The following is a 13,366-nucleotide window of genomic DNA, read 5'->3' as shown; positions in this document are numbered from 1 at the left end:
GATTGAACTGGATAAATATTCTGAATGTTCTGATCCAATCTGACTTCTTACCTATGATGCTGCATGAATCATAATCATACACTGTTCGTTTGTTGGCCAGAGGAGAAGTTAAAATATCAATTAAGTTAAAGTACAAATTACAGTAGAATAATGTTATATTTATTTTATAATATCAATAAGTAACTTGTTGATAATAATAAATTTTGCTCTACAATTCAATGCAATGCTCTAAAAATATTATTTTACTTTTTGTAATATTTATTAGTTAGCCTACTTAATAATAGCCTACTATAAATAACTGTATTGCTTAAAGTAACTACTGCTAAACAATTGCTCTATTATATTTATACATTCATATTTTTATTTTATTTTTTTAGATATATATGTATCTTGATAATAGTTAGTAACTTCATAGCTTAAAGTACTTCAGGATTTGCAGTGGAGCTGTGAAATGGTGAAGATGTTCCTACATGACGTTTTTATCCTTCAGACCAGCATCTCTTTCTCACAGAGAAAGCTAGAGCTCTAGTGTGGGTTTGGTGTAAAACCCCAGTGATTTCACGGTGCAGCGTGTACGGCGTGGGTACGGCGTGGGTGCGGCCCGGCCTGGTCGCTCAGCCTGATCCAATGCCATCACTCTGCCATCTGTTAATCTCTATTTCCAGCTCTGAGATCCAGATCCAAATCAAAGGAGGAATGAAAAGGCCCTCTGGTTGCTTTCATATGCGAAGCTCCATCCTGGACCCATATATATATATATATATATATATATATATATATATATATATATAGAGAGAGAGAGAGAGAGAGAGAGAGAGAGAGAGAGAGAGAGAGAGAGAGAGAGAGAGAGAGATTTCTAGTACAGTAATTGTGCAATGACAAACATTGTGGATAGAGAAACTGTACAACAATTTATCAAAGACAGATGTGTCCTACATTTATCAGCCCTAAAAACTATACAATACTTTTCATAAAATTGGAAAATAGGTTTGAGAAAGTTCTTTATGTGAATGATAAATGTTTAAAGAATCCAAACACAAATCTTTTAGGTTATGTAGGTCAACGTGAGCTGCAGAAATAAAATCCTCCTCATGACTGACCGTTCTGCTGATCATGAAGACTTCATCCTGTCTGTCAAAGTGCTGACATCATCACATCATCACCACAGACTCACTGACCCTGTCAGCATCAGCACAATGAAAAACATCAAACCACAATGAACAACCTGACAATCCATTTTATACACATTAATATAACGGTAGTAAGCTGTACAATAATTATGTATATATTGTTGTAACTTCTTGATTATGCCCTTATTGTGGATTTTTTGTATTTGCTGTTTTAGTATTGATGTTTGTCACATCTCATAATTGAGCTGTTTCTGACATCTAGCGGTGGTTAAATGTACTGCATCAGCGTGACGCTTACGTGGCCGTGATGTCATCACGCTGTTTTGTTTTGCTCTTAAATTAGGATTTATAATTCTCTTCTGTCGTATTTTCGTTTGTGTTCTGGTATTACTTGTATGGATAAGCAGGGCCAATGATATCCTCGAATTCAGGGTTGATTATTATTGCTCTGAAAATGTCCCATCATTTGGCTGTGTTTCACCGACGTCAATGCATTCCCATGATGCAACGCAAAAGTAAGCACAAATATATTTTTAAATGATATTTTTGCTTATTTGCACATTTTGGACACACCACTCGAATGATTTGAACAATCATGTTTACATGAACAGTCATACTCTTTCGCTTGGTTAGCTTGTTGAGAGCGACATTTGGTTGCCGTCTCTGTAAAGGGTTGCATGTTTGATGTGATACTGACCTTGTTACATTATATCTTTAGCTTTGCGCAGTGGCAGTATCGTAGCCTATGAGGTTTATCCGAGGCGCGATTATTGCTAATTGAAAACTTTACCCAATACCCCGCCGAGACGACTTGAAATATAGTCGGCTCTGGCAATTTTTGACGGTCTTTACGAGGACTGAATAAGTGGTGAAAAATAGATGATGGAGCCTATGCTCAGAATACAAACATACTACAAAACTAATAATAACTCAGGACCCTTCTAAATACTATGTGTGGGAGAGTACGGTCCAGTCCCAATTTCTTTTTGTAATGCGACCGATGAGTATGTACCCTTTTAAAGAATAAGGAGTACATACTTTTGAGTGTGTAGCAAAAGAGTAGGCAAACTTCGGGACTTATCACGTCATCTTTAACGGACAGATCTGTTGCGTGCATCTAGTGATGGCTAAATATAGCGTTTCGAAGGATTATTGCTTTCTGATACACTTGTGGTGAAAATGGTTCAGTACTCGAAGCTTCATTCAGATAGAAATTACAGCACCATCTCCTGGTGAAGTAAATGTAATGCAACAAAGCTGACAACCATAAAATGCAAGTAGGCTTATATGTTAACGCCCTGTTTATTACGTGTTTACCGAGGCGATCAAAGCTGAAACAGTATTAGTGCTGTGAAACTCATTTATGTAGGTGAATTTTACAGATACTGATGAATTTCATGCGTTCACCTTGATAATAAAACATTAAGCATGATGTGTGTGTGTAGCCTGATTATTTCTTAAGACAAGGACAGAAGATCAGACCAGCTTAAAAAGAGTTGGAAACCATCACAGAAATTCTAATGGTTTCTATTAAAATATCAATAGGAACCATTGGCTTTTACCATTTAAACCACTACATAATTCTTTTTTTGTAGTGTGTTTGGGACATATTCCATTAGGATTTAATGCCAATTGAACCCAACACATATTAGTAGAGACCCACAGAGACCACTATAATTCCCATTACAACCAATAAAATTCCCATGAAAACCATTAAATCCAATAGAATTTCTGTAACGGTTCTTTAGTTTTTTTAGCAGGGCAGTATCATGTGTGAAAGCTTTATCTTGTTTAGCTGTGGGAAGCACAACTCTATAACTTGTTAACTGGTTGGACTGATATATTTGTATGTTGAAAAGGATGTGCTTGTGTAACTGGTTGTACTTGTATAATGTAGCAGAGGGTTTTTGAAGTTTCTGTCTTCGATGCATGTTTTTATGTAACAATGTTCATATGTTCTCTAATTAATAATAATAATAATAAAACATTTGACAGAGGGTGTGCTTTGGGTACATCATCCAGAAGGCAGTATCATGTGCAGTATCAAAGTGTTCATTAAATGGTATGGTTTTTATTCAGAAATATTATTTTCTCCACAGTCTTTGGTGAAAGGCGATTTCTTTTTTGTATAATAACGCCAATCCAAACACCGACTACAACCCACAGTGTTGTCATGGTTTGGCTTCACTTTTATAAGAAATACAGCCGCCAAGTTTCAAACCTGTCAACACTGGATTGGGCTGTCAAAGCAGTCATGTGGTTCATTACAGGACCAGTATGTTTGCTTCAGACGTCATTTTCACGTGACTAGTGACGTAATGATACAAGCTCCGAAACAGTGGTTCATTGCAAGGACCGTTCGAGTTTGAAGCAAGCTTCGGAGCGTCGGTGTCAGACGTAACATCACTACGTGCATCCTGTGCCCGTAAACTGCCCTGTCAGTTAAAATCCTCCATTCAGTCTAATTTGATTTCCTACCGTTTAGGAGAGCACGTTCATCTGCCAGTCGTGGGTCTTTCATGCGGAGACTCTCCTCGTGTGATTGCAATTTGAATATAATGATGCATTTAAAAGGTAATGGATAAACGTATCTTTACGTTCACAATGCTGCTGCAGATGCAATATAATGTAGACAACGTTGAATAAATACATTTTCGTTCGGTTAGATACTGATAATTAATTACTCAAACACCTTTATCTAAACCTCTCTACATAAGCACCGGACTCGCGCGTCCTCCATATCTGTAGTTTTTTAAAACACTTTTCACTCGAGTTTGTAGTTCTAACCGAATCCTCGTCCAACGCGCGATGGGTTGTGGGCAATATTAGCCGTTAGAGTGTGCATCGAGTGTGCACTTCGGATTCTAACCGGAAATAGTAGACCATCCGGGTATCTTTGGAACACTCATTTCAACATACTACGATTTGGGACGTAGCCTACTAATTCTATTTTCGAACACTATTTAGGACGGATAGTATGCGAATTGGGACTGGGCCTATACACCTTTTATCTGACGCGTTTACTGCGTTTTGAATTATGGATGGCACTTTCGATTTGGGGAACTTCCATTCAAAATGACTGAAACGAATAATTTCAAATCATATGGTTGCCCTCCAAATAAAGCTTATCCGTCAATTAGACTCAATGAGTTACCAGTTTTTTTTTCATGTTTTATTTAAGAATAACATGAGAATCACGTTACACTTGGCATTTTAACGTGACATGTCATAACAATAATATCTATGGCAAGAGCACTGCATTCTTCAGTCACTGCATTCTTTTCCTCATGATTATTTCATTTTTTCGTTTTGCAGTCCGCTGTAATACTATGAAAAAGGTTAACATATACTGCACATATGTGGTCTGTTCTCCAGATTTAATTTACCATATTTCATTAATAATTCACTGGAATGCACGAAGAATCTCTCTTTTTTTTCTCCCCAAATCCTCACGTCTTTTTCCAGGTTTGTTTTCACATGTAAATACAATTTATTATCTGTCAAAATGACTGAACTCAGTTTGAAATAGTATCACGCAATGCTGAAGTAGATTATATATATATATATTAGGGGTGTGCAAAGCAGCCGGTATTTGTATCTGTATTTGTATTTGTTGAGGGGGAAAAAGTATTTGTATTTGTATTCGAGTAAAATCCAAAATAGGCGTAAAAATCTAGTTTTTTTGCGTTACACTTCTAATTTACGTTATAGTGTAAGTATTCTTTAATTATATAAATCCAGCAATGAACATGTAGCCTACCAAGGAACGTCATTGAAAAGAAAATAACATAACAGCCATTACCTCATCCATGGTTAAACCAACAACTAATAAAATACCATTGTGAACATTATGAATCCCACCACCACCCGTCCTTGTTGGAGGACGCTGAACAGACAGAATAAGTAAGGGATAATGTATAGCGAGGCGGTTGATTATGAGCCTGACGCGAAGCGGAGGGGTCTTGAATCAGCCTGAAGGGTTTGTATTCGCTATAACAACCACCTCGCTATACATTATCCCTTTTACTACATGGCTACCTACCAAATAAATCAATAATTTGACTCAAAATATTGATTTAAAAAGGAGTTTATTGATTTAAAAACTATTGTATTGCTTCCGCTAAAAAAAATAGTCCGTTCCGTCTCTACGTTTAGAATCCATGGCAACGCTCTGTTTTTCGTGGCAACGGTGTGTTATACTTAGCAGCGGTCTGTTATTAAGAAATAACCATGGAAATAACAGACCGCATTCTACATTAGAATTCAACCAAGCCATGTAATAAAAACAAATAATTACGGAGCTAACAGAGCTACGTAAACAGAGCGAACATGAGAGCACCCGGCTGCAGACGTCAATAATGCAGCGTAATGAAATAATCTCCCGATCAAACTCCACGTCCCGAAAGGTATAAACTGCCTCCGGAACCCAGTTGAGGTACAAAAATCTATTCAACAAAAATAGTAATGCAGTTAAGTGTTTTTTCGCTCAGCCGAGCCCTCTCTGTTGCTGTGTGGAGCAGCCTGTGTCAGTCACCTCTTCCTGAACGTCACTCACTCACTCGCGCACTGCGGTCTTGTGAGGAAACGCAGCTTTTTGATATAAAGTTTTTCTTGTTCCCGAATACAAATATTTTCTAAAGTATTTGTTCGAAATAAGTATTCGTAAAAAACACGTTATTTGTGCCTTTCCGAATACCGTATTCGTGTTCGGCTCCACCCCTAATATATATATATATATATATAACAAAAAAATATATATATTTTTTATATCACAGAAGCTTGACTCTTTCCACAGCAACATCGGACGGTTAAATGTCACTGTGGTAGGCTAATCTGTATTATACCATGCCTTAACAAAAAAATTAAAAAAATTATATATATATATATATATATATATATATATATATATATATATATATATATATATATATATATATATATATAATTTTTTAAATTTTTTTGTTAAGACATGGTATAATACAGATTAGCCTACCACAGTGACATTTAACCGTCCGATGTTGCTGTGGAAAGAGTCACGCTTCTGGGGTTATTCATGTTCTGTTGAAAGTATTGTTGGTGCTTTTACACTTTTGAATGTTCTTTTAATGTTCAATGGTTGAATGGTGAGTAGAATAATATAATGTAATTTTATTTAATCTCACAGGTTAAAAAAAAAATTATTGCGTGCGTCCATAGAGCTATAGTCTTTCTCTGATTATTTGACCTACAGTTTAACGGAAGTTACACACATGATTCGTGGGGCATAGGACTAATGTGGATACCTCAAGCGTGGGTAGAAGAAAGAAGTCACATCAAAGCAAGCATTATATATGATTATATATAATTATATAAGCATTATATATGACTTACATATGTTGAGCTCACAGATACTGTAACATCATAGATTAGTTTCTGTGAGGATACATGCATTTCTACCAGGACATTCTTATCATTCACTAATGATAAACCATGGTTTACTGGGAAACTCAAACACCTTCGTCATGCCAAAGAGGATGCTTACAGAATTTGGGATAAAATCTTGTATAACCAGGCCAGAAACAGATTGACAAATGAGATCAGAGTTGCTAAAAGAAGCTACTCTGATAAACTGAAAAAACTGTTTTCATCCAACGACCCATCATCAGTCTGGAATGGCCTGAGGAACATCACCAACTACAAGTCACCATCCCCTCGATCTGTGGACAATCAACACCTGGCTGATGATTTAAAATCATTTTACTGCCGGTTTGAAAAGCCCTCATTCACACCACACACCCGGTCTGATCTGCACTTCACACATTCACCATCACCTCCTGCACTCCCACTCCCCCCTCCTGCCATTCAACCTGAGCTTAAGGTCTGTGTGGAGGACGTGAGCCAAGTCTTCAAAAAAACAGAAGACTAGGAAAGCCTCAGGCCCAGACGGCTTCTCATCTGCTTGTTTAAAAGCCTGCGCTGACCAACTGGGCCCGGTCTTCACGCAGATCTTCAATAGATCATTGGAGCAGTGTGAAGTTCCCTGCTGCTTCAAACGCTCCACTATAATTCCTGTCCCCAAAAAAACCCAAAATCCCTGGACTTAATGACTACAGACCTGTCGCTCTCACGTCTGTGGTCATGAAGTTGTTTGAAAGACTGGTGCTGGCCCACCTGAAGGACATCACCGGACCCCTGCTGGATCCCTTTCAGTTTGCTTACAGAGCAAACAGGTCTGTGGATGATGCAGTCAACATGGGACTGCATTATATCCTGCAACATCTCGACAGACCAGGGACTTATGCAAGGATCCTCTTTGTGGACTTCAGTTCGGCCTTCAATACCATCATGCCTGATCTTCTCACAGCCAAACTGACCCAGCTCTCCATGCCATCCTCGATCTGTCAGTGGATCACCAGCTTCCTGACGGACCGGCAGCAGCGAGTGAGACTGGGGAAACACACATCTAAGACACTCACAATCAGCACTGGCGCCCCCCAAGGGTGCGTTCTCTCCCCACTGCTCTTCTCCCTAAGTAGTAATTTCCTACTACTAAATTCTGAAAAAACAGAGATTCTAATTATTGGACAAAAAACTTCCACACGTAATAACCTAGAATACCGTCTAACACTTGAAGGCTGCTCTGTTAAGTCTTCGTCGTCAGTTAGGAACCTGGGTGTGCTCTTTGATACAAATCTTTCATTTGAAAGTCACGTGTCTAGTGTCTGTAAAACCGCATTATTCCATCTTAAAAATATATCTAAATTACGTCATATGCTCTCATTGACAATTGCGAAACAACTAGTTCATGCGTTCATGACATCAAGGCTAGATTATTGTAATGCTCTACTGGGTGGTTGCCCTGCATGCACGCTTAATAAACAAACTACAGCTAGTTCAAAACGCAGCCGCTAGAGTTCTTACCAGAACCAAGAAGTAAGACCATATTAGCCCGGTTCTATCAACACTGCATTGGCTCCCTATTAAACATCGTATAATTTTTTAAATATTGCTGATTACTTACAAAGCACTAAATGGTTTAGCTCCCCAGTACTTGAGCGAGCTCTGAACGCATTATAGTCCTTCACGTCTATTGCGATCTCAAAGTTCTGGCCAGTTGATAATACCTAGAATATCTAAATCGACTGCTGACGGTAGATCCTTTTCCTATTTAGCACCAAAACTTTGGAACAATCTTCCTAACATTGTCCGGGAAGCAGACACAGTCTGTCAGTTCAAAGCTAGACTAAAAACACATCTCTTTGACCTAGCATTCACATTACATTCTATAGACTTCTATAATTCAATATTAGGCTGCTTAGATTAGGTCAGCCGGAACTGGGAACACTTCCCTTAAATCCTGATGTACTCGTTACATCATAAGAAGAATGGCATCTACGCTAATTTTAGTGTCTTTGTTTACCCCGAGGTTTTCACGCAGCCTGCCGGATCCAGGCCGTTTCCAGATCTGACGAAGGACTTTCGCCTGGACCCGATGACAATGCAGTGCTGAAGTGCCAACTAGCCTCTCCCTATGGAGGACCCCTATACCACTCTACAGATAAAGCGTTGTGGAATTTTTCGGTTCGCGTACCTACCCAAAGTGATAAGATAAAATAACATTCTGCATCAAAATTTATCGACAAGACAAGTAGTTTGTTTAGGCATGGTTTGTAAGGAATTACAAACCTGCGCGCATATATTCAAACGCACATAATAATACAATATAATCCACTCACCATCATGAACAGCACTGTGGAAGCAGTGGAGTCATTCAGGTTCCTGGGCACCATCATCTCTCACGACCTGAAGTGGGAAAATCACATTGACTCCACTGTGAAAAAGGCCCAGCAGAGACTGTACTTCCTTCGCCAGCTGAGGAAGTTCAACTTGCCACAGGATCTGCTGATTCAGTTCTACTCAGCCGTCATTGAGTCTGTCTTATGCACTTCCATCACTGTCTGGTTTGGTTCAGCTACCAAATCAGACATCAGGAGACTACATTATATATCGCAAAAATTTACTAATGGCGATTAACCAAATATAATAGTAAAGATGTACGCTCGTATGTGACAGTACATTGTTAGAACAGTAGCTGTTAGTATACTAACGGTAGGTATCTGTCATTAACGTAACAAGCACAAGCCTCGGTCACCGTGTGTAATGGATATCAAAGATACAGCTATTCATTTAGCTGACACTATAAGTGAAAGCGACCAGCTGTATTTTTTAACTTACTCTGAGTCTGCAGTACACGTCCATAACGCTAAAATATGTGATGTGAAAGATTACATGTCATTCTATTATTTTTGGCTGTAGAACTTGCATGATAAACAAGTAGGCTACAAAACGTTCCAAGTGGGACACATCATATTATTCACATCATAGGCAACAATGTGCTTTTCATTGGTGTTCTGGACGTTAGAAAAAGTTATTTTACCGTGGAATTGCGCCTATAGTGCTTCCAATTCGATGACCCACCTCCTCCATATGAGCTAACGTAACGTTACTTTGCACCAACATGCATAACTTTGTTCGACTGTCATGAATATTTGAAATGTCCATTTACATCAAGTACAAGTTAGCCAAACATAGATGAATCTTACCTGTCCGGAAATTCTTCTCCGTTTTCAGCCGTCTCCATCTTTCAAAGGCATTTCCTATACAGATCCTTGTTTTATTTCGGGCTTTGTAACGAAGTATTTCGGATTCATGACGAGTTTATGAGTTTATCAGTTTATCTGATTCGCAACGTTAGACTTTTTTTTTATCCGATTCCGACACGTTTGTAGCTGCAGCTGTGATAGCAGAGCTGGCAACCCGGATGCCGCAACACTACTGACTTTGTGATTGGTAGATAGGTGGAGGGTGACGCATCAGACCAAAACACAACATGACAACATCAACATCAGTTGAGGGCTGCAATTTCACTTTTTAAATGACAATATCCTGGCCGGACTACTGTTGTCAGTGATATAAGTATTTGAAATGAACATGATTTCTTAATGTCTAGTGACATATCAGGGCCATTTTATGATTAATTTAAATAAATTTCTTACACACAGCTCCTTTAAATACTTGTTCGACTAGAACAGGTGTTACACCAGATTCTGTGACCATCATACCGTAGAGGGCGTCACTGTGCTGCGTGATCTACACAAACAGCGTAACTTCTGACTATAAGCCAAAAGTGAAGTCTTTGCGAAACGTTTGTTTTAGAAATGCTGGTTATTCAAACCATAAATTATTATTTGCTTGCCCAGATTAAGCGCAATGTGGTTGTTTTCAGATTAGCCTACTACATGGGTCGTTAATTAAACATTCGCGCGAGAACGACCCTGGTGGCCTCGCACGTTTAACGAGAGCGCGCATTGAAAGTTTTTTTTCTCAGTTTGTTTTGCAAGTCAGAATAATATTTATTTATCGAATAACCAACATAAGGCTAATAAAATGACAGTATATTATTTTTTTGTAAATTATTATATTAATGCATAGAATAATTACAACAATTTCACTCAGAATGGCTGTAACAAAACTGTTTTAAAGGTTACTGAATTATGTTACCCACCTCTATTTCACCCAGAATGTGTTCACTTTGCTTTTTACTCATCTCCCTTTTCATGCCAACAGAGCTTTGAATATTATACAAATGTCTTCCTGTATCATTAATATCCCAATATTCTTGCTATATTTTTTGGAGTTTGATCTTTTATGATTGCTTTTGCCTCAGTTTTACTTAATGCAATCTGCAAATCTACTGTTGGTGATTTAAGAGCTTGTTTAATAGATTGTTTTGTTTAGTGCAGGAATCCAAACAAACCATACACACAAACTTTTATTATGTAATCTGTATATTGTTTGATATATTCCAATTAGCATATCAGGCCTGCATGATTTCCCCGATTTTAAGATTGCGAGTGCAGACAAACTATCAGATGCAACTAAAACATGTTTTGGTTATATTCTTCTCCCCACTGCAATCCCAATATAATGGCTATAAACTATGTATAAGCTGAAAGATTATCTGTTGTTCTTTTCTTGATATATTTTCAACATTGTGGGATGCACACTTCTATGGAGGACCAGCTCTACCATATTTAAAAATAAATACAGAAATAAATAAATGCTCAATAAATAAATAAGCATACAATTAATTGCCCCAAAAAATACAATAAACAAATAAATGTAGGTAGAAATTAAATTATACAGTGAGACATAAATGTATATTTCTCTTTTAATTAGATTCTTTATTTATTCATCTTTGTAATAATTACCTTATTTATTTATTGTTCATTATAATCTTCAACTTTATTTATTAATTACTTTTTTTTTAAAGTATTTATTTATGTGCATGTTATAATATTATTTTATATTTATGTCTGTTTTATTCTTCCAGTGTTTTTTTTACCCTATTTATTTCTTCAATGCTATTTATTTCTGCCTGTCGTTTTTACATTTCTGTATGCATTTCTGCCTCATTATGCAAATGAGGAGGGTGTGTGTCTTAAGGGGTCAACTTCTGTCCATTGGTTGGTTAGCATTTTACTGCATCGGACGAATCTACATGGCTTTTCCCCGCCATAAAGCATTGTTTAGTGGCAGTAATGCAACTCATTGGATGCCAGCTGCCGTAAAAATCCAAAGAAGAAGAAGAAGAAGAAGAAGAAGAAGAAGAAGCAGCATTGTTTTCAAACTCAGCAGGCAGACGTTCAGTGTCCGACCTCTTAAGGGAAGCTGCTAATAGACTGCTAGACCGCTTCCTCCAGATTCTGAAAAACTACATTGTCGACATCTGTGTCCATGTGTGCCGCTAACTGAAACACACGTTCTGTCAGAGCGTCCAAACGAAAAATAATAAAGTCAATACTTATAACGTTAGCATTGTTTTCAAAAACAGTTGCTAAATGCCTCAGCTCACTGACAACTTCATCGTAGGTAGCCATCTTTGTTGTGACTGTGGCCGGTGGTACGTAGATTCGACCGATGCAGAAAAATGCTAACCAACCAATGGACAGAAGTTGACCCCCTAAGACAGCCCCTCCTCATTTGCATAATGAGGCAGAAATGCATACAGAAATGTAAAAACGACAGGCAGAAATAAATAGCATTGAAGAAATAAATAGGGTAAAAAAATACAAAGGAAGAATAAAACAGACAAAAAATATTCTAACATACACATAAATATATAAGGTAATTATTACAAAGGTGAATAAATAAAGACGCTTATTAAGAGATATATACATTTATGTCTCACTATATAATTTAATTTCTACCTACATTTTTACATGTTTATTGTATTTTTTGGGGCAATTAATTGTATGCTTATTTATTTATTGAGCATTTTTTTATTTCTGTATTTATTTTTAAATATGGTAGAGCTGGTCCTCCATACACTTCAGCACCTTTATGTAAATTTTTAGGGTTTTTTGAAGCATATGTGAATATCATTATTTTATTAGTAAAAATATTTTCTAAGTAGCTTTGGACAACAAACCAGACAGGTATTTGCTTTGAATTATCTTTTATTTCCTCATGTATTGGTAAATCAGTCAGTGGGATTATAAACATCCAAGGAGGGATATTTGAATATGGGATAGAAGGAAAATATTCTGCTTTTTGCTGCATATAGTTTAATTTTATCTCAATTTTACATTTTTGATGTTGTATTTGCACTATTTGCGAACCCTCATACTCTGGGAACGCAAGGCCTTAAATATAGCTCTCTGAATAATTGTGTGCACAACATTTTTTAAAAAGTGGCTGAGCTAAAAAGAAAGAAAAAAAGCCTATGGCTACACCCGCTTTTTTTTGTAAATCATATTTTTTTTGTATATAGGTTGATTATATCTGAATTGTACCTGTATATGTTGACATTTACAACTTGTGTTTACATTTTAAACCTTTTAAAATGCTTCATTGAGCATGTTTGTGTTTTTTGTAGTAGAAAAGCTATAATTTTTCTATTCGGATTTTGTGTTTTTTGTGTGATTTTGGGTCCAGTATGTTGATAGAGTACATCAAAGTGAAAAACTAATTGTCTGATCATATAGGTGATGTTGTGCTGAAAAAAAATTATACCAAACATTGGTATGCTAAACATTTGTTTATGTTGCAAAATTAAAAAAAAATAAAAGTACTCAAAAACGGCAAAAATAGCCCAAGACTCCGAAGGGTTAAAAATCCCAGGATTTCCTTCGAAAAAGAGTAGGGGTGTAACCCTGGCTTCCTGACCCAATTTGCCCCTTGGCCTCTGTCCATCA

General features: G+C 37.1%; 1 non-coding gene across 1 annotated transcript; it reads left to right on the top strand.

Annotated features, from left to right (window-relative positions):
* Positions 1-1,846: 1,846 nt before the first annotated feature.
* Positions 1,847-1,987, top strand: LOC143721298 (U4 spliceosomal RNA). The gene has a single exon (XR_013196704.1). It is a non-coding gene; the product is annotated as a U4 spliceosomal RNA (small nuclear RNA).
* The last annotated feature ends 11,379 nt before the right edge of the window (positions 1,988-13,366 follow it).

The sequence above is a fragment of the Siphateles boraxobius genome, unplaced genomic scaffold (genome assembly GCF_051911475.1).
Source record: "Siphateles boraxobius isolate OS27281-9 unplaced genomic scaffold, OSU_SipBor_1 65, whole genome shotgun sequence".
In the NCBI taxonomy this organism is placed as follows: domain Eukaryota; kingdom Metazoa; phylum Chordata; class Actinopteri; order Cypriniformes; family Leuciscidae; genus Siphateles; species Siphateles boraxobius.
The sequence above is the reverse complement of the archived record's forward strand: the minus strand, read 5'-3'. Positions and strand labels throughout refer to the sequence as shown.